Raw genomic sequence first — 22,372 nt, forward strand, 5'->3', positions numbered from 1 at the left:
CTGACATGTTTGAGAAAACAGTGTCACCTTCACACCCAGACACTCCATTAGTAAAGTGGTTTTCATTATAATAGGAAAATCGACCTTTCCATTCTCTTGTCCAAGTTTGATTGTTAGTACTAAAATTAGCTATAATAAAGGAATCAGCAATAAAGAGTACAAGAAAGAAGAGGAACGGCAAATTCATAAAATGGACACCCAGTAATTGAATAATTATGTTGATTTCTGTAATTTTAATTTTGGGTGAACTCTTATTTCTGACTAAATTTCCTAAGTTTTATAATGTTAGAATATTTTAAGAAAAAGATTCTTCTTTCTTTAAAAATTACTAGATCTGCTTTCCATCCTACAAATGCTAATAACAAACATGTGGAAAAAGATTGGGAATCAACAAATCCTGGTACAACCCAGCAAATCCTAGTTCTCATTTTCATTATCTATATGACTCTGGTCAAGTTACTTAATCTTCCTCATTTATGAAATGGGGATAATAATATTTTCATTATGTACTTCAAAAGGTAGGTGTGAGGAAAATGTTTTATAAATCTTAAAAGTGTTGTGTTAATGTGAATTGTTTCTTTCTATTAAATTATTGTTGTTATACTTAATGCTCATTTCCTGAAACTCTGGGCACACATAGCTGCTTTCTGAGACTACTTTATTTTTTTCTTCTGTTTATGCTTTTTTTTTTTTTTTTTTTTTTTAGAGACACCCTTCCATCTCACTTAGACTGGAAGGGTGATAGCTAATATGGTTCTGAGCCCAAGGCTCAGTAAAAGCTCTACTATGATCTTTGTCCAATCTAGTCCAGTTTGCTTTTACATAGGGAGTTCACCATATTGATGACAGATATTGTGCAGACACCCAATTGGCTTTAGCCCTTCTGCAGCTCAAAATTACCCTAATGTAATCAGTTTACCTTCTTGAAGTTCCAGCCTTCTTGAAGAGCAAGATTGTAGGTATGCTTCATATCTGGCAAAATATATTATTATTATTATTTCAAAATATATATTTATTATGAACTTTAACTAATAGCAATGCCAATTAAACTTAAATAATATCATACATTTAAAAAGCCAAATTGTTTTTATTTTAAAAATTAACAAACATTATTTCCCTTCCAATTTTTTCTGCCATTGAACAACTACAACAATAATAATAAAGAAAATCTTCATGACAAATATGAATTGTCCAGAAAAAAAATGATCTCACATTAAAAAATATGCCTTATTCCACATTTTAAATTCTCCACCTCTCTTACAGTAATAGAGGGAGGTAGCATGTATTAATATTAGTGCTTTGGAATCAAGATTTGTCATTCTAGTTGTGAGATTTTGGAAGTCTTTGAAAATTGTTTTTCTTTAAAATATTGTCATAGTAAGAGACTTAACTGAGTTTCATTGGATAAATAATGGACAGAAACAGCTACACCCAAAGAAAGAATACTGGGAAATGAATGTGAACTATTTGATTTTTGATTTTCTTCCTGAGTTATTTTTATCTTCTGAATCCAATTCTCCCTGTGCAGCGGGAGAACTGTTCAGTTCTGCAAATATGTATTGTATCTAGGATATACTGCAACATATTTAACATATATAGGACTGCTTGCCATTTTGGGGGGGGGGAGGAGGGAGGGAGGGGAAAAAAGGAAACATAAGTGATTGCAAGGGATAATGCTGTGTAAAAATTATCCTGGCATGGATTCTGTCAATACAAAGTTATTATTAAATAAAATTAAATTAAAAAAAAATAAAATATTGTCATAGTACAGATTGTTCTCTTAGGTCTTCTTACTTTACTCTGTATCAATTAATAGGGCTCCTCCTAGTTTATTCTGAAGCAGTTCATTTCATCATTTCTTGTAGTTCAATAATATTCCATTGCCTTCATGTTGTTCAGCCATTTTTCAACAAATGGACACCTCTTCTATTTTCTAGTTTTTGTTTTTTTGCTGTTATGAAAAGAGTTGCTATAAATATTTTTGTTCATATATAGCCTCTTTTATTTTCTTTGATTTCTTTAGTATTTTAGTTTAATAGTGGTATACCTGGCTTGATGAACGGGTTAGTGACTTTTGTGACATAATTCCACACAATTGCTCACATTATATAAAATTTTTCGGTTTGCTTTTTTCTCATAAACCCCATGAGATAATTAGGTCAAGTATTATTTTCATCTCCATTTTGCCAGATGAGGAAACCAAAGCTCCAAAAGGTTATTATTTTTGACCAAGCTGACAAAATTTAAAGCTAGAATTTGAATCCAAATCTTTTGATTCCAAGTATAGGATAGATATTTCAAAATATAGGTGTCTGCTTCACAAAGGAAAAAAGAATGTTAATTTTTCAAAAAAGTGAAATCTTTATTTGAACTTAACTTTTGGATATGTCATGTCTGCCTGTTTGTTTCATGACAAGTTTTGAAATAGTTGCTTTATTTTGATGAAATTTGTCACCAAACTGACAAAAATTGGTACCCTGTTATGAATTTGCAGTTGAATTTCATCATCTTGAAACAAAATAGTGACTAATCAAAGTTTCTAAACGAGGCATATTTGCAATGAGTTTTAATGGGTTTCCATTAAAATAAGTGTTGAGAAGTCAGAGAGATGTATGATTGCATGAGCTCATTCAGTTGCAAATGTTTAAAAGTTGTGACTATGAAATAAAGAGAAGTATATATTCTTTACTTAAGGAAAGCAGTCTTATGCTTTAGAGTCAAACTATATATGTATATATATTTTTTTTTGGTGGGAGAATATTCTGATGTCATAATTGTGGAGTATTAAATTTTTAGAATTAGATGCTGTGTGAGAAGTATTTATTCAACCTTTATGATTCCTCTGATCTTTCTAATTCCTCCATAGTTATGATTTAATTATCATTAAGCTTGGCAGAAGGTTTGTCTTGCTTTAGTTTCAAGTCTCTCCAGCAATGAAAATTCCTCAATCTTTTTGGCAGCTTGTTGACTGCTTTAATTGTGCTTGTAATGAAGTGGCCTAAAGCTTAATCTAAAAATAAATTTCCTGCTGTAGCCCATGCCCATTGCATTCTCATGAATTAGTGAAAGATCCCAGTTTGTTTTCCCATTCTTTTATGTCTGTAAACATTTGCCATTCTTTCTCATGGTTGGAGGTTGTATATAGCTACTATGATTTGTGCTAATTAAAAAAAAGTATAGATGTAGATTTCATTTTTCTGTAAATAGTGACAATTCTTGACCTAGTTCATTGCACATAGAAAGTCATTAATAACATTGAGTGATTTTTAGAATCATAGGATTGGAAGGAATTTTAGAAATCACCTAGTCCAGCCCTCTCATTTTACAGATTAGAAAACTGAGTTTCAGAGAGGTTACTTAAATCATTTAAGGTCACACAGGAGAGCAGAGATTCAAATACAGGTTTTCTATTTTCAACCACAGCTCTCTTCTATATAACAAGTGGATCATTTTAGTTAATCTGCTGTTATTCTTAGTGTTGTTATTATCCTATAATTACTAGAATAATTCTCTATTATCTTTGATGTACAGTTCCATACTTTGTAAAAAAGCCTTAGTTCTACCTTGTAATTATAAAAATTGGTCATGGGTTTTCTTTATCACCATCCTCAGAAATGTGTGTGTTTGTGTGTGTGTGTGTATGTATACATGGTAGTGGTTTGATATTTTCTTCTCCAGCTCATTTTACAGAAGCAGAAACTGAGGGAAACAGGGTTAAGTGAATTACTAGGATCACATAACTAGTAAGTGTTTTAGATCAGATTTGAATTCATCAAGATGAGTTTTTCTGATTCTAGGTCTGAACATTTATCTGCCATATCACCTGTCTCCTCATACACACACACACACACACACACACACACACACACACACACACACACTCTTTCTCTCTCTCTCTCTCTTTCTCTCACTCTCTCTCCCTTCATACAATAAAAACCAAGAAACAACATAAATAGAATAGCAAAAATGTGTATGTGAGTATTCAGTAAAATCATATCTTGTTCAAATTTGAAAAATCTCCTTAGAGATCATATTTTCCAACCCTTTCATTTTACAGATGAAAAACATGAGCCTCAAAGAGCCAAAATATCATATAAACCAAGGTCACACAGCCCAGTTAATGATAGAACTAAAATTTGAACAAGGGTCCTCTGATTCCAAAGTCAATATGTTCTTTATGCTTTTCACCCCTCCTCCTTGAACTGTATAAGTTCTGGCTTTTTCACTGGAAATGATAAAACCAGACTGAACTATTTCAGTAATGTTTAAAACAGCTGACTCCACCCTAAGTATTATTAGTATGGCTCCAGCTTTACTTTCCAGCCTTGGTTTGAAATGAACAGATATATTTTCCACACAGGGTAGTTGATGACAACCTTTTAATATCCAGTATAAAAGACTTTCAGCCATACTGAAATTCCCTGAAGCTATCAGAAGCATTCCATTATGGTTTTTCAGGATGTCTGCCCACACCAGAATATCCAGCAGGAAATGTGATGTCAATCCAGGAATAAAAATGACATCTAATAGGAAAGCTAGGAGTGAAGCAATTTCTATATATGATCTCTTAGTATCATCTTTTCCTTTTTTATGAGGTGTACTATTTGACAATGAAAGAAATATTTAAAAGGACAATCAGATTATCTTGAACAGAATGAAATTGTTTCTGAGCAGAAATCCAGGAATGATCCTTGTTTAAAATTTCCCAAGTACGCAGGGTCAGTTAGAGAAGCAGTTTTAGTAAGAGGTATGATTGACTTTGCAAAGCTTTTCATTTGTTTTCAGTTCTGCTAAAGGGATAAGATGCATCCTGCCAGTGGGTTGGAAACCGGATAAATTAAGGGGTTGTGGTTGTGTAGTTCTATCTATACCTACTCTGGCAGGAGTCTTTCTTTACCCTATTCCTTATTCATCCTAGAACCTTAAAGCTTTGGTTTCTTGAGTATTCTTTTCCCGATAAACACAAGTGAGGTTAGTATTGACTTTTAACCTTCCTGGATAATCCATCCTGGAGCTTTCTGAGCTTCTGTGGTTAATAATTGCATTAACTGTAAGTGCTGTCATCAGCACTTGTTCCTCATTCACTATCACCATGGAGAATACTAAGTACTTACCTCTAACCTCTAGATTATATAGTGCCAGTTAGTTGCATTTCATCTTCCTGAGATTTATTGGTGGATGAGAAATGCAGCTTTGAGCTCAGAGTTGTGTCCCATCCTCCTCCTCCCCAAAACCCAAACATCTCATTTTCTCCTCAGTTTTAAACATTTTTATTTAAAGATTTGAGTTTCAAATTCTATTCCTCCCTCACTCCTTTCCTTACCCACCTCCATAAGATGCTAAGCAATCAGATATAGGTTACACATACATATAAAATATTTCCATATTAGTTATTTTGTACAAGAAGACTTCAATAAAGGAAAAAAAAGAAAGTGAAAAATAGCATGCTTCAGTCTGTATCCAGTCACTATCAATTCTTTCTCTGGTGGAAGGTGGTATGTTTCATCATTAGTTCTTTGGAATTGTTTTGGATCATTGTATTGCTGGCAATATCTAAGTCATTCACAGTTATTCATTGTACAATGATTATTTCAGCAATATCTTCTGATTTGATGTAGCTGTTGGTTGACTAAAAAAATTAGTAATTAAAGATAAAGATAGGATGATACTCCAGGCTATTCCAGTAGCCTCCCTAATTGTTCTTCCTGGCTCAAATTTCTCTCTACTCTAAGTCATCCTCTGTTACACTACTCCACTCCCTATTATTTCTAGAATCAAATATAATGTTCATTTGTTTGTCATTTAAAATCCTTCATAATCTGGCCCCAATGTATTTTTCCATCCTTGTTATATGTTATTTCCCTTTCCACATTCTACAATCCAACCAAAATGACTTTCTTGCTGTTTCTCATGCGTAGTTCTAACTACATAATAGTCTCCTCACTTTAAAACACACTCACTCATCAACTTGGAATTCTCACTTTCTCTTCTTTCTTCTTTAGAATTCCTTGAGGCACCATCTTTTTCATGAAACCTTTTCCATTTCCCCCAGCTTCTCCTCTTCCCTTCAAATTACCTTGAATCCATCTTATATATAATTATGTATGTGTATATTGTCTTTTGGTGTTAGAATGTAAGTTCCTGGAAAGCAGAGACTTTTTCTATATTTTTTCTTTGAATCCCCGGCTCCTAGTGTAATGTCCAGAATAGATGCTTAAAAATTTCTTATTGATTGATTGATGAAATTCTTATACTCAGAAATTCAGTAAGGTACTTCTAAGTCTGTCAAGTTAAAATTCGGCATGACAGCATTGGGGTAAAAGAAAAGAAAAGAAAAACATAAAAATGCTACCAGATTAATTTCAGTGACTTATTTTAATCCCCCAGAAAAGAGGAGAAAAACTATTTTCCTTTTCTTGGCTAAAAGGTGGGAGTAGGATGGTAAAGTCTGTGTATAGAATGATGCATGTGCCATAAAACAGGGCTGCTTTGTTAACTTTGTTTTAGTCTTTCTTGATTTCAATGAATAAAGCATAATGAGAATGAATTAATTGATTTTCTAGTTTTGAAAAAAAGCATACATAAAAATAATTCATTGAAATGGATCAGGAATTCCTCACTATCTTTTTTGCCTTTCATACTCCTTATTTTAGTTCTCCAAAAATTATCCCAATATCTTCCTCCCTTACTTAGTTGGAAACTTTGATTTGTTTTTAAAATCCCTAAAATATTTTCTGTTGCAAATCCATCGGTTCATTTTATGAACCTTAAGTACCTAATACTTTAGAAGTGAGCAAACACTACTTTTTGATGAATTTACTTGTTGTCTATTTTAGGGCTCATTTTGATAGAAATCAATTGCTAAGAGTCTCAAAAATTTGGATTACTTGAAGGAATTGTGTGCTATAGAAGTTCCATTTGGCAAAACTGTTACATGGTATCTGGTATGATGCTGTGACTGAATGAGTCCTTTCAGAACCAAAGGGAAGCCAGAGATTTGTATTCTAAATAATTACACACAAGTCAGCCAATATCTGAAGTAAAGGTCAGGCTTTGGGAACATCAAAAGGAGTTCAGAAATAAAGCAGGATTGATTTTTATTTGTTGTCCTTTCTCCTTGATAATTAGAGTGTTGTCTGTGATCCAGTCCTTCACTCTTCACAGACACATCCAAAGGCAGAGGAAATTTGGAGTTAATCAGGTACAACAAGGGCTTTTACAAAAGTTGCATGAGAAAACTTAGAAGCTATTATTAGGTTCTTAAATGAATTAATTTTTCCTTTCTCCTGTGTCTGTTCTGCAGCCATTAACTAGTAAGTAGAACAAGGATGGTTGATTTCACTTGGAACAAACAAAATGCTGGCATGCTATTCATTCTGTCCTAGGTTTCTGCCAGAAAGGAACTACTCCACCCATCTTTGCCCTAATGTCTTGGCCTACCAGTTTCAAGACGAATAGCATAAAAGCTGTTTTGATAAGAATTTCAAAGCCTACCCTTGAAAGAGGTAAAATCTATGAAGTGAGGTAAGGAGGAGAATAGAGGGAAATTCATCAAGTTATGTTTTTTTTTTCTTTTTACCAAGGACAATAAACTATGAGTGGGAAAATATGAAGCTAGTAAATGAGAACCTGAAAATTTTTTTAAAAAATTCTTGAAATTGGATATAGAATATACAATAGGATCTGGATTGGGGAGAGTGATGGCGATACAGTTGAGAAATGTTAATTGATATTTAATCAAACTAATATCTTGACAAAACCAGGCAGTCAGATGGTAAAGTGGATAGAGTGCGATGTCTAAAGTCAGAAATATCTGAGTTCAAAGATGACTTCAGATACTTCCTAGCTGTGTGAGGTCTGGCAAGTCATTTAACCTCTGTTTACCAGTTTCCTTAACTGTAAAATGGGGATAATAATAGTACCTACTCCCCAGGCTTGTTGTGCGTTTGAAAGGAGATAATATTTGTAATGTGCTTAATAAAGTACCCAACAAAATAATATTTGGTTGGTAAATACGAGTTATTATTATTATTATTAGGAAATTGAAGCACTTTAACTAATATTATTATGATTGTTGTTGTTCCTAGTATTACTACTAAGAGTAAAGCTAAATCTACTCATATTCTTTAGCATCATCATTTTTAGGGGACTGTCTTTAGATTATGTTCCTCTGTTATCTCAGTTATCCTTTTGTATACTGCCCAAGATGGACGTTTTTTTTGATGCTGGTATTAGTACATCCTAGGGTGATTGTGAGGGAGACAGAAGGGGAAGGCATTTTGTTACATGATAATGGCTAGCATTTTGCTAAATACAGAATTTAATGATTGGATGGAAAGAAGAAAGTGATGGAGTGGAGAGAGATGGACATGCTCTATATACTGTAGTGAATGTCAGAAATCCTAAGGGAAACCCTTAATGAAATGGAAGGAGACAGTGTAGAGGTAGTAGTGATAATAGATAGGGAGACAGATGAGGAATAGGAGAGAAAGTGATCAGAGTTCTTTATAAGACTGTGGTGGTACATTGTCATGTTTAGTAACTGATCTCAACCCTCTGGCTCTCCTGTATGTCAAATCAGCCCACTTTTTAATCTCTTTTCTTTCCAGAGAATGGAAAGGATGATAAGCAATCTTATCTCTTGATTGTTCCTATTCCTCCATCCCCTGATTCCAGCAGGCCAGTTTGCCTGCCTATTCCTGTATCCTGGGGAAAGATATTGGAGGGGAGGCTCTCAGTAAAGCTTCTTCACAAGTGGACTAATAACATTTTATTAGTGTATGTTTTTGTCCAGGCTTCCATAAGTAGCTTCTAATTACAAGACTTTGCCTGCGTTTCTTGCACTGCTGCCAATTTTCCATTTTGCCACCTTGGAGAATGCTGTGACCAAATTGAGAGGCAACAGCAGAAGCCTGAGAGCAGCCTTTAAGACCAAAGAATTTGCATGGCTTATTTTCATCTTTTATTATGACACTGGAGAAAAGAATTTTTCAAATTTTTATGAGGATAATCAACTCTATAGAGCAGACTAAAATGCAGATAGAAGGGCAGAATCTCAATGAGAATCTGCTGGGATCTGGAAATCTTACTCATATTGGAATTTGAGTGAACAGAATTGCTTTTAGGCCATCAAGATTCTGTTCTTTCTGGTGTTCAAGCTTAATGACTTAGAGGGATCTAAAGGAAGACTGTTTGACAGACTTAATCATTGGGAAATGACTCCTTTCATATTTTATGAGTACTCTGTTTGCAGAGCCATACTTTTGTTGATGGATAGAGTCTAGCCCCTGTCTTCTCCTGGTTAGTTTTTTTTTTTTTATCTTTATTTTAATTTTTTAAATTAAAACTTTTTATTTTCAAAATATGTAGATGGATAATTTTTGACATTCACTCCTACAAAACCCTGTGTTCTAATTTTTTCCCCTTCCTTCTACCCACTCCCTTCTCTAGTTAGCAATTGATCCAATATATGTTAAACATGTGTAATTCCTCTATACATATTTGGCTTAAGAATGTTTTCAAATGTTGACCTATGCCAATTTTGAAGGTGTAGTTGCTGAGGATAGTTCCTGTAGTTTTTATATAGACTGGAAATTTATTGACTATTGCCTCATGAGTGATGTAGATATGGATTTTTCTACCCACTCACGGATAGAGCATAAGCTTCTTGAGGGTAGGCAAAGTTTCTTTTTTGTATTCCTATTGACTAGAACAGGGATATTAAGTGCTTAATAATTGCTTATTGATTGTATGTAGCATAAATGTTAATATATATTATTTACCTGACATATGTAAATTTTTAAAAATAGGGTTACTAGACTTTCCATTCCTCTTTTTCTTTTTAATAAGGTGATTAGGGTAGAATAGTGCTATAGACATAATTTACCTGGATTTAAAAAAAGAACACTCAATTAGTCACTTACATTATTTTTCTGGATAAGAAAGATAAAAGTGAGCTAAATAACAGAACAGGCACATTGAACATAGTTTAATGGCAGCATCCAAAGATGAGTCATTATTCACCCAATACCAAGTAGGAAAGAGGCTTCTTTTAGAGAACCCTAGAGACCTGCTTCTCTTACTGCCATTTAACATTTTTATTAGTCACCTAGAAAAAATTAGAGGATGGCATCCTTATCAAATTTATAGATGATACAAAGTTGAAAAGGATATCTGACATAACAGATGATATGAGTTAGGTTCTAAAAGGGCCTTGATAGATGAGGCTGATTTTTAACAAAATGAGATGATAAGTTCTTCCTCACTGGAGGACTTCAGCAAGGGTCGAATGACCATTTTCAAAATGTCAAAGAGGGGATTCTTGCTCAGGTATCAGTTGGAATAGTTGGCTTCTGAAGTCCTTCTAAATCTTAAATTCTGTTATTTTGAGATTCTTCTTTGCTACTTGATTCAATCTTTGTTTTTACCAATGTGGGTATTTCCTCTAGTGGTACAGATCATAGCCTATGGATGTATTTTCATATTAAGCATCTTGTTTATGTCCTCCTGTAACCTCTTATCATGGAGACTAACCAATACATTGGGAACCTTCTCTGTCTCTTGATATCATTATGGATATGGATATGAAAGCAAGATGTTGGTTTATCTGCATGTTATCCTTCACTTCTGTTGTCTGAGAAAGACACTTCCATTTTGGTCAGATATCTCTTTATTGGTATCTTTTGTACTACTTTTTGTATGTAATTTTTCTTTTTTTATTGAAGCTTTTTATTTTCAAAACATATGAAAAGATATTTTTTTTACCATTGACCCTTGCAAAATCTTGTGTTCTAATTTCTCCCCCTTCCCCTCACCCCCTCTTTTAGATGGCAAGTAATCCAATCTATGTTAAACATGGTAAAATATATGTAAACCCAATATAGGCATACATATTTGTACAATTATCTTGCTTGCATGTAATTTTTCATTGGCAATAAGCATATATATATCCCCCAATTAAACAACTAAATTACATCTTTTATAGAAAGCTTTTCCCAACCCTTCTTAATTCTAGTACCTCCCCTCTGTTATTTATATATATATATATATATATAGAGAGAGAGAGAGAGAGAGAGAGAGCTTGCTTTGTAGATATTTATTTAATGTTATCTCCCCCATTAGTTTGTAAGCTCTTTGAGGGCAAGATCTTTTTTTTTTTTTTTTGCTTCTTTTTATATTCCCCAGTACTTAGCACAGTGCCTGTGACATAATAGATATCACTGATGATTGATTGACTCACCACACATCTCTCTTTTTTTTTGGTGGGTGGGGAGGAAGAGACTCATAAATTTGATACCTTGGAGACTGTAGTATTTCCCAATTCTTAAACATAGCATAACTAGAAGAATACTGGAGCTAAAAAGGATGATTTTTTTTTTTTTAATTTCAGGGAGAAGGTTGGGATGATTGGAAATACTGTAGACATTGCAATTCAGCATTGCAAACCAAACACATTCAAATCTGTTCTTTTGTTCCTTTTCAATTGTGAGGAAAGTTTGTTGTATCTAAGGTAGACATACATTCATGCAAGTGCATCTTTTATTCTGGCAAATGACATCCTTTATCTATTATTTTTTCTATATGGATAGGAAGATTTAACTATTTTGAATGTATTATTAAGTGCCTATTTAACACTTCTAACTATCTTGATGTCTTTTATGTAACATCTTCTACACTAGGCATACCTCTTTTCCAAAGTTCCCTCTTTTGATTGAAAGTATAACTTTCTCCAGGGAACTCAGATTACTGTTCTTCCTTCCAATTGTTTGTGGTTTTTTCCTCCTCAGATTTTCTCATGGTTATGTATCTGCTAGTTGAATTGTTCTTTCTGTGAAGGCAAGGACTGTTTTATCTTTTTTGTTGTGTGTCTAGGATCTAGCACAGGATCTTGTATATAGTAGTTACTTACTAATTATTGGCTGAATTGAATGAAATACAACTTATTGCAGCTTGTGGCAAAGCATAGAAAAGTCTACGAGAGAATACCACAAAAATATGCCTTATTACTTAGGTTCCCACAAAATATGAGAGAAAATGGGAGCAAATTCTTTAACTCCTGGTCTATATTTTCTATTTTAAGGTACACCATATTTCATTTATACCTGTTATTTTTTATTCCTTAGATTAGCAGTACTTGATAACTTTCTTAATTATAACATTTATTTTAGAAGAAGTTTAATGTGAATATGGAAAATGAGAAAAGGAGCAAATAGATAAATATGAATATAACAGTGTAGACTGTGATGTAATTTTTTTTCTTCACTTAAGATTATCTTCAAATGTGAAGAACTATGATCATATCTGATGGGAAAAGAAGATAACTTAAGTCTCTGTGTACATGGATTTTAAACTTAAATAATTGCCATTTATATGGTAACTCAGAGATGCAACAAGGTAGAGCACAATTCACTGTCTCCATGAATTCTGGACAGTCAGTAGTCTCATTTTTTTTCATTTGTAAATTGAGAGGATTAAATCAAAAAAGTCCCTTTCAACTTTAATTTTCTATGAGTTGAATACGTTGGGATTACTATAGCACTTCAAGGTGTTGATTATTGTCTATAATGCTGGTTTTGAACATTTAAATTTAAATGAATAAAAAAAATTCACAATTTATACATGGCATGGTATTCTAGATGGAACACTGAATTTGGAGCTGAAGACATGGTTTTTGATTGGTTGACAATTACTAGTATTTTAATTGTGAGCACAATGTAACCTTTCTTAGATTAATTTTCCTCATTTGTAAAAATGAAGATAAGTGTATTATGTAACTTAAATAGTTGTGTGAGTAAACTCTAAAGCATTTTGTGTGTATGTATATAAACATATATACATAAATATATGTATATGTATGTATGTATGTATAGTTGGAGGAAGTTTCTGTATTTATATTAGATCATTTCTTTCTGTAAAGGCAGAAGTTTGGATATAGCTTCAGAGTCAAAGATTGTCAGCTCTATTTTGCCCTGCCAGTGTTGCTAATTGAAGCCCTAAAATAGTATTCATGACTTTGGTGCAATCATTAGGGGCAAGTTGGGAGTTATGAAGAATTTACTCATCCCATCAATCAGGCTTCATGGAGGAACATTTTTATTAAGGGGCAAGTATAGTATTCACAATTCAAGGACTCTGCTTTGCTGACTAGATATGACTATGGGTCTGACTCACAAAAGAGACAAAATAGTTCTGAGGCTTGCAGTGAGTTGGCTCATAAAATTACTCTCCCAGGAATAAACCACCTAGTAGATACAGTTCAGTAGGAAAGCAGCAGATGGCAATAACATTTCAATGGTGAAGCAGACCAATAGCAAATTCATCAAGAAAGAGCAGATGGCAGTAAACTCGGTGGAGAAGCAGCAGATGGCAGCTCAATAGAGAAAGCAACACAGTAGATGACATCATTAATTCTGTGAGGAAGCAGCTAGGGACAGCTTCAAGGGGCAGAGAGGTGTTTAAGCTGGGATGCAGCCTTAGAAGTATGAGTTTGTCTGGATTATGAATATTCTGTTTTTCAGCTGTGATAGGAAATTTGTCGGAGTCAGTATCTTTGATTGTATCTTCTTTGTTCTTTCCCTTGTTATTTTGTATCCTCTAGTTTGGGCTAATAAAAAAAAGAGCATTACACTGGGACTTGTGAGCTATGGTTTTGATTAGATGCTGATACAGAGAGTATCTAGAACCTGGTTTATAAAGGGGTACCTGGCTAAATGATTTGTATCATACCTTGCCAAATGAGTAAGAAGGAGGACGGTAAAAATGGTCAAGTTGCTGCTAAATCAAGGAGACTTTCTAGTAAGATTCTTTAACCCCATGTATTTTGAACCCTGAAATGGACAAATAAATGATCCGTGAGGAAGGTTTCTGTTGGGTTTTAATATACCTTTGTGCAGTCTGGATATCATGGTTTTTGTTCAGAGTTGGATTTCTACAGTTTCTTTGCCTAGAGAGTGAGTCCAAATAAAACTTGCAAAACATTTGCTGAATGGTACTGAAAGAATCCTAAGACATAAAATTTTCCATTCACACCCTGCCAGACGAGAATGTTGGGAATGTCAAGAATTTTCTTTTTTACCACTTCCCCGTTTTCAGAAACCCAATAGTATTCTGGCCTTGTTTTGATTTTCTGTTTTTGCCTCTTTTTCATAGCCTAAGGTTTGAGGATTGCAGGGTTTCTGATTAAGTTCACAGGATAGGAGGCAGCCCTGAGAGTGGACCATAGGGACCTGTTCAAGCCAAGAAATCTTAGAAGGCAAGGTTTTAGCCCCAGTGTAAGTAGGTCTCCAGGGACAGACTATTCTCTGAAAAGTGAAACACATAGCTAAATTCCAGAGTACCTTGCCAGAAAATTCTAGCTTGATTCTTTCTCATTTGTAAAGGTACAGCCCAGCTGGAGCCAGATGCTCTAAGCTATCATTTATTTTCCACAACTGCTCATTTTTTACATGGAATGTCAATATGTGGAATTTTGCTCTCATAGAATTTATGATACCACAAATCTGCATTTAAGGAATTTTCCTGAGGCTCTTTGGGTGGTCTGAATGACTTAGAAATTTGCTTGGGTTAATGATAGGTCTTTCTCCTCCCCCACCCCTTCCCCAGCATATGTAAACTCAGGCAGGAGTAAAGCTTGGATTTGTAAAGGATGTCATTTATTTGAAGTTTATTGCCTGCCAGGCATAGTGCTAGGTCTGTCAATAAACATTTATTTAGACCCTACTATGTGCTAGCTGCAGTGATGAGCAAAGACATTAAAAGGGGCAAAAGAGAGTCTTGCTTTGGAAAACAAGGATCAAAAAAAAAAAAAAAGTTCTTCCCTCTAGGAGTTTCCATTATTTTGCTGGATGTAGAGCAAGAGAAATTCATGGATTGCCAAGGATGATAGTTTGCAGGGAGTTCTTGAACTTCCATAGAAAAAAATATTATAAGTTTGTTTTCCCTAATTGTAACTTAAATTTGGCATTTATTTTGGTTATAAATTTTTAAAAACGCTAAAAAAAAAAAATCCCAAAAACAAACCTCTCTCCCCCACATTATTCTGAGAAAAAATCCATGGATTTTACCAGACTCCCAAAGGGGTCCAGAAGAGGAAAAAAAAAGTTAAGAATCTCTAATGTAGAGACTGGAAATAGAAAGTGGAAGTTATGCTGTAATGAGTGACAACTAGCTAGAAGGGAATGCAGGACTAGAGTAAAAGAGAATTCCCTGTAGTATTAACTCCTTTTTTGTCTGAAAGTCTTGTGATCTCAGAACAAGTCATGGAATTTTAGGCCTGGAAGCTTTAGAAATCATTTAGTCATTTAATCTTACAACAGAAGAAGCTGAGAGGTAACCCAGAGAGGATTCAGAGACAGCAAAGTGATAGAACTGTGATGGATACCCAGATTTTCTGACTCTTGTTTTAGGGCTCATTTGATTTACAACCTGCCACCTCATTCTGCTGTAGTCGTCAGAGGGCTGGAACAAGTGAGCCTGCTGCCAAGGAGGGATAGAGTGGGATGAGTTAGAATAGAGGGAGGGGCAAAACCTTAGTACCCCCACTCTAATTTTATTGGCAATGGCAATTTCTTCCAAGAGTTATAATAAGACAAAACAAATATACTTAATCAAGCAAAACAAATTCATACATTGGCCATCTCAAAAATATACATCTGTACCTGCATCCCAAGTCTAACAAATCTAGTCTAGACAATGATTTTCAAATTCTTATTCCATTTCTATGATATTGTGACTGTAAGTAAGTGAGTAATGATAAACAAGCTGGATATGTATTTCTTTTTTAGGAAGTAGAGAACCCAAAATACTTGTTTTTGAGGAAAAGATTAGTATTTCAAGATCCCTGTGGAGTTTCTTTTGAATGATTTGGAGGTATCTGAAAATTATCTGGATGGATAGTTTACTAGACCTTTAGGCTATTCTGTTGTATAGCTGGTGAAGAAAAACTGCAAATTGGCATCTTTTGTGCTAGTCCTGAGATATTCAACCTTTCAAGGACAGGTTTTTTACATTCTCTCCATGATTATGTTTTACTTCCAAATGGCTTTTTAATTTGATTGCTGTCACTCCTCTCTTTCCCTAAATACATTATGTCACTTTTTAAATTTAATATTTGTATTAGGTCACAAGTGATTAATCTTTCCAACCTACATAAAAATTATTCTTTGATCACAACTGTGGGTTTTGGTGGCTGACCTCTTTAAATTTTGACTTATTAATAGTGTAAGTCCCCAGAAAAAAAGAATTTGGGGGAAAAGCTCCCAGCATATTTATTTTAAAATAATTCCATTTCCAGGAAGGAGCTGGAGAGCAATACATTATAAACAAAACACTCTCTTCAATAATTCATGAGACAGGCCCACCAGTGATCATTTAATGGTCAGTTTATGGCTTAGCCATTGAAAATAAACACTCTCTTTAAAAAAAAAAAATCTATCCTTTGCTGTTCTTCCTGTTTGAGCTTCTATCATGGTATCTCCTCAAAAAGTCTCCTTCATAAAGTCTCTTTTGCTATGGGTGCTTGGATAGAATATTGCTATGGGTGGCTGCTTTTAAAAAATAGACCTGTATTACATTAGCTCAGTCAGGTTGTTTCATATGAATCTTCTGTACTAAGTTTAATGAGAAGTGTGTTGCATAGAAATGAAGTTTGATTTTCCCACTTTAAAAACAGCTTTTCTAATTTTCCTTTCACATCACCAAACACTAATTATTAACAACATCATCATTATTAACATATTCTGACATATGTATTTACTCTAGAAAGAATTATGTTCAAATGTGGCCTCATTTAGTTCTCTTATGAGTTATGTGCCTTAAATAAAGATTAAATGAGATAATTGTAAAGCACTTAGTAGAGTACCTAACACATAATATAATTAATATTATTATACTCACTTATTCGACAAATTCAAGTTTGTTGAGCACCTAACATATTCCTTATAGTGCAGAGGACTGAGAAGCAGAGGACAAAGAATATTATGCTAAACAGATCTATTCCAGGTCACAGAACCTTAAGATACTTAAGGAAAAACTAAAGTGAGACAGATGATCTTGCACAGCCCACCCTCACTTAGATCCAGTTCACTTGCATGTCACGGCAAAACCTTCCTAATGCCATGGTCCTCTTCAAAGACGAAGCAACAATCTTGTCATAGAGTTGTGGGATTATAGATTTTGATCTGGAAGGGACCATTGAGGTCACTGAATCTAAATCCCTTCTCCCTCATTTTACTGATGAGAAAACTGAGGCTGGTAAGGGACCGACTCAAGTGATCTAGATGCCTTTAAGCTATAAACTTACAACTGGTTGTTATGTCAGACCATATCTTTGTAGTCATTTCATTAACTAAAAAGAACTGAGAACATGAGATCTAGTAGTACTTATTATTTATTGATTTCACTCCTCTCTTAAATTTGCTAAGACAAAATAAAAGCTTGTATACTCTCCTCCAACAAGGAGGTTGCTCCCTCATGCACGATAATATTTCATGCATATACAATATTCTTTGGCAAATGTCATTACAGAGAAAACTGTTCCATGATTATCTCATTGGTAACTTCAAGTAAAGTATAAAACATAATGAGAAAGTATTCATTCATCTGTGTCAGGAAAGATGTCTTGGGCAAGGCTCACAAGGAAGAGGGAGTCCTTCTAGATGATGAGATCCTCTAGGTGGTACATTGCTTGTGTATGCGCTGATTGTATAAAGCTCACCTCCATCCTTCCCCTTTGCTCCCAGTATTACAAGATCAATTCCTTAGTGTAATCCAAAAATCAAGAGGGATTAATAATCCATGTAGAAAAAAGGGCATGAAGAAAGATCCTTAAGTAACAGTGCCATGTGGTTTGATAACTAATTCATTGAATACTTATAACATGTTCAATCCATATATACATCTGGGATAGGTGACACAGATGGACAATAAGTGAGACTCAGAATTAAATGGGAAAAAAAGAGTAGGGTCAGTTGCCTTTGGGAAATTGTCCAAATCTTTTAATGATCTCAAGTGGCTTCTGGTATAAAGACCCATCTTTTCCACATAAATGTTTTCCTGTTAGTGCTCTATAGGTGTGAATCTTGGAGTAAAATAAAATCTGAGTGATTGATAACCCAAAAAATAATGGAAATTCACAGGATGAATGCAAATAATAAATACAAATCTGAAGAGTTCTGTTTGCAAAGTAGTAGAAGGGATTTTCCTTTTCAGGAAAAGTATGATTTAGAAAAATTAGTTGTGTAGAATGAGAAAGGCATGATATATTTCACATATATAGGACTGCTTGCCATCTAGGGGAGGGGGTGGGAGAGAGGGAGGGGAAAATCGGAACAGAAGTGACTGCAAGGGATAATGTTGTAAAAAAAAATTACCCTGGCATGGGTTCTGTCAATACAAAGTTATTATAAAAGAAAGAGAGAGAGAGAGAGAGAGAGAGGAGAGAGAGAGAGAGAGAGAGAGAGAGAGAAAGAGAGAGAGAGAGAGAGAGAGAAAGAGAGAGAGAGAGAGAGAGAGAGAGAGAGAGAGAGAGAAAGAGAGAGAGAGAGAGAGAGAGAGAGAAAGGCATGATAAATTGTCATGTTATTCTTCATTGTCAAAAGAGGAAGGTCTTCAGTACATGGACTGATCCTGAAACTAAACTAAGACCTTCTAAGTGGTTCTCTGATCTCACAGAAAAGTGACTGAATCAGGTCAGAGACATCTCAAGTTAATCTGCTTGGGTCAGATCATTTCATTATATTCAGTTCTAGGTAAAATCTTTAAGAAATATGTTGATCAGATGGAAAGTATCTTGAGAGAGGGGAACCAGAATGATGAAGGGGCTACAGTTTATGCTGTAGGAGGATCAGTTGAAGGAGATGGGGATGAAGAAAGTGAAAGTACATAATAGTTTTCAAATATTTGATGAATTATTCTTTGGCAGGAATTTATGTATTCTTCTTGATTTTATAGGGCAAGACTAAAAGCAACAAGTATTTGCAAAAAATTAATTCAAAGTTAAACAAATTAGGTTTGATTTCCGTAAAACTTCTTAATTACTGGAGCTAGCTGAAAATGGAATGGGCTGCCTCAAGAGCCAGTAATTTCCCTTACTTATCAACCTATAGGCCATAGAAAGGTCTTTTAGATATACCTTTTTAGGTATAGGCTAATCTGGAGCCACTTCTGATTCCTCAGATTTCTGTAATTCTGTGACACCAGTCATCATCTATGATTTAATTAATCTGGTCTGGTCTGGTCTTTGGAATGCACCCTGTGGCATTTTCTCATGGTGTTTGATTACTCTGACCTTGGATACTGTGGCCTCTTGCTTTAAGAAACAGATCATTGGAAAAAGTCAACTAATTATACATTTAATAATGTTTCCTTTATGATTGAACTTATATAACTTTTAGGTTTCCATGATGGCTGCAACATGACTTTTGGGATCTTGAAAAGAAACTTTTTTTTCTTTAGCAGCTGCCTTCATCTTTCTTTTGAAACCAAGAATAGAAAATATGTTTGATTTTGATCCAGAAACAGATTTTTTTAAAATCATAAGAATTTTCTAAGTCTTCAGTGTATAGTATTTTCCTTAAATATTGCAACACTGATTGTTCCTAAGAAATTTATTTTAGCTTTTTTTGTCTGCAGAAGAACATTATTCTTTATCCTTCAAAGAAGAAAAACTGTGATAGACCTTGAATCTTTCTCAGGACTTTAGACAAATATCAGAAACTAGAATTGTAAAATTTCTGGCTTATAAAACAGTGATAAACAAAATCGACTCTCTCTCCTTACCCTCTCCCTTTTCCTCATTTCTCCCTCTCCTTATCTTTCTCTCTCCCTCCCTCCCTATTCCTCATTTTCCCCCTCCCTCTTTCTTTCTCTCCTTTTTTTCCACTCTCTGTCTCTTTCCCCTTCTTTCTCTGCAATGTATATGATATTAAAGTATCATTTTAATTGAAATATTTCACAACAACATATGTGTATATGTGTGCCTGTGTATATATTTTATATGTATAGAATAGGAAGTTTCTTTCCATGAGGAAGTCAGATAATCTAACAGAAATTGTTAAATTCAATCATTAACTCTTTGTAATGGGTCTCCTACATAACTTGGACAAATTACTTAATTTTTCTATTTCTTATTCTGTAAAACAAGGGATATAATTTTTGACCCATCTTGATCCTATGAGCAGTAGAAGGAAGTAAATTTTAAATACTTCCTGTTTTATAGAGCTTTTTGTACCCTTGTCTCAAGAACATATACTCTTGAATCAGCAGCTTAGTTGATTCCTTTGATTAAACTTTCTTCTGCTGACTGGTGGCACTATTCTTTGACCCTGGACTGACTTTGGGCTGTTTGCTTTTCATCTAATTCCTCTTTCTGACTTTGACATCATCCCCAATCTTCCCCCACCATATGCACTCTTTAGAGTTCTTGTTGAAATAGCTGTTCTGAATTGGGCTGGGGAAAAAATGTCAAAACAGAGGCTTCATTTAGGGGATTATAACCTATAAATAATATTATTATCTATATAAGGGATTAAAACTATACCATGGGGAACTTCACAACTTGTTGGCAGGAAGTGTATTATTGTTGTTATCATTGCTGTCTTTGTAATCCTAGTATCTGCCACATAGTAAGTATTTAATAATTGCTTGCTAACTGATTGATTCTCATGGAGTATAGTAACCTCCTATTGAAATGTAGGAATTTTTTATATGGAGAAAAATTTAAGATTCTAGTCATGTGCATTCTTCTTCAGCTATTCAGTTTTTATGGTCAGTTTGAATGATAAAAAATGGTATCCATCTCCAGAGAAAGAAATGATGAGTCTGAATGCATATCAAAGTATGCTTTTTAGAAACTTTATTTTCCTTTTTGTCTGTTTTCTTTCATAACATGGCTGATATGGAAATATGTTTTGCATGACTATACATATATAATTTGTATCTAATTGCTTACCATTTAAGGGAATGGAGAGAAGAAAAGGAGAGAATTTGTAACTCAAAATTTTGAAAAACAGAGGCACCTAGGTGGTGCAGTGGATAGAGCACCAGCTCTGAAGTTAGAAAGACCTGAATTCAAATTTGATCTCAGACACTTAACATTTCCTAGCTGTGTGACCCTGGGCAAGTCACTTAACCCCAATTGTCTTGGCAAAAAAAAGAAAAAAAAATTGAAAAACAAAAGTTAAACTTGAAAAAAACATTAAAAAAAGGAAGATATTCATATATTGTTTCCTAAAGGAAAGAGATTTGAACTGGTGTTCTAACAATCACTCTATTAAACATTGTCGGAATTTAATACCATGTTTTACTTCTTACAGCTACAAAACACAGCATGGAACTGCTGCTATTTTAAATAATCTATATCTACATTTATATGCTTTTTGCCTTTATTTTACAATTATTTCTGTATTGGTATTTCTAAGTGGAGCACAAGATAAAGAGCTGGACCTGGAAGCAGGAAGATCTGAATGCAAATTCCACCTCAGAAATATATTAGCTATGTGACACTAGACAAGCCACTTAAATTCTGTTTTTTTCCTCAGCTGTAAAATAGGTATAATAGCACCTATCTCTTAGGGTTGTTGTGAGGTAAAAATGAACTAAAATTTGTAAAGTGTTTCGTAAACCTTAAATCACTATATAAATCCTAGTTGTCACCATTGTTGTTATCATCATAATCAAAAAGAACTACCTCCTTCTTTTCCAGGTTGACCATCTTTAAATAGCCATCATAAGATAATGTAACTCTAACAATTTTGCAAATAAAATATCTTTTCTGGATTTTTTAAGTGAGGCTTCATAGGAATTTTGTTTCATTGAGAGCTGCAAAATTGGGCCTTATATTGTGTTTAACGATTTATTTGGATGAATTTACAACTTTTTGCTTTCCAAGCTGGGTTCAGCAATTCTTCCTGAACTGAGACTTTGTATATAATTCTGTCAAGTAAAAATAATATGACTGTCTATATATACAGACTCTATCTGTATTCTTTTTATATTTAAGTGAAATCTTTCTTGCTTCCTAGACATTTGGTATTTTAAATTGTAGGGGAGGAAAATAGATTCAGAGGTCTTCATTGGTAAAGGTAGAATGAATTTCCTCAATTGGAGAGAGATCTAGTAATTCAAAGAAAACAAGTGGAAGGTTACAGTCATTTAATCAATAGACAGATATATTGAATATTCATCAGGTTCACAGCTTACTATTAAGTCCTCAGGATGATGTCCTTATAATAAATATTTCTGAGCTGCCTAAATTCCCTTCTCTATCTTGTCCTGTTCTCTTTTCTCTTCTTCTTCTCTTTCCCTTTTTTCTTTTTTTCCCTTTCCTTCCCTTCTTCCTCACTTTTCTTCCTTTCTTCTTTCTTTCCTTCCTAAT

General features: G+C 34.1%; 1 protein-coding gene across 1 annotated transcript in view; it reads left to right on the forward strand.

Annotated features, from left to right (window-relative positions):
- Positions 1-22,372, forward strand: part of RAB31 (RAB31, member RAS oncogene family) — a 185,692-nt gene that overhangs the window by 102,963 nt on the left and 60,357 nt on the right. The window lies entirely within an intron of this gene.

Source organism: Antechinus flavipes, chromosome 1 (assembly GCF_016432865.1).
Source record: "Antechinus flavipes isolate AdamAnt ecotype Samford, QLD, Australia chromosome 1, AdamAnt_v2, whole genome shotgun sequence".
NCBI classification, from domain to species: domain Eukaryota; kingdom Metazoa; phylum Chordata; class Mammalia; order Dasyuromorphia; family Dasyuridae; genus Antechinus; species Antechinus flavipes.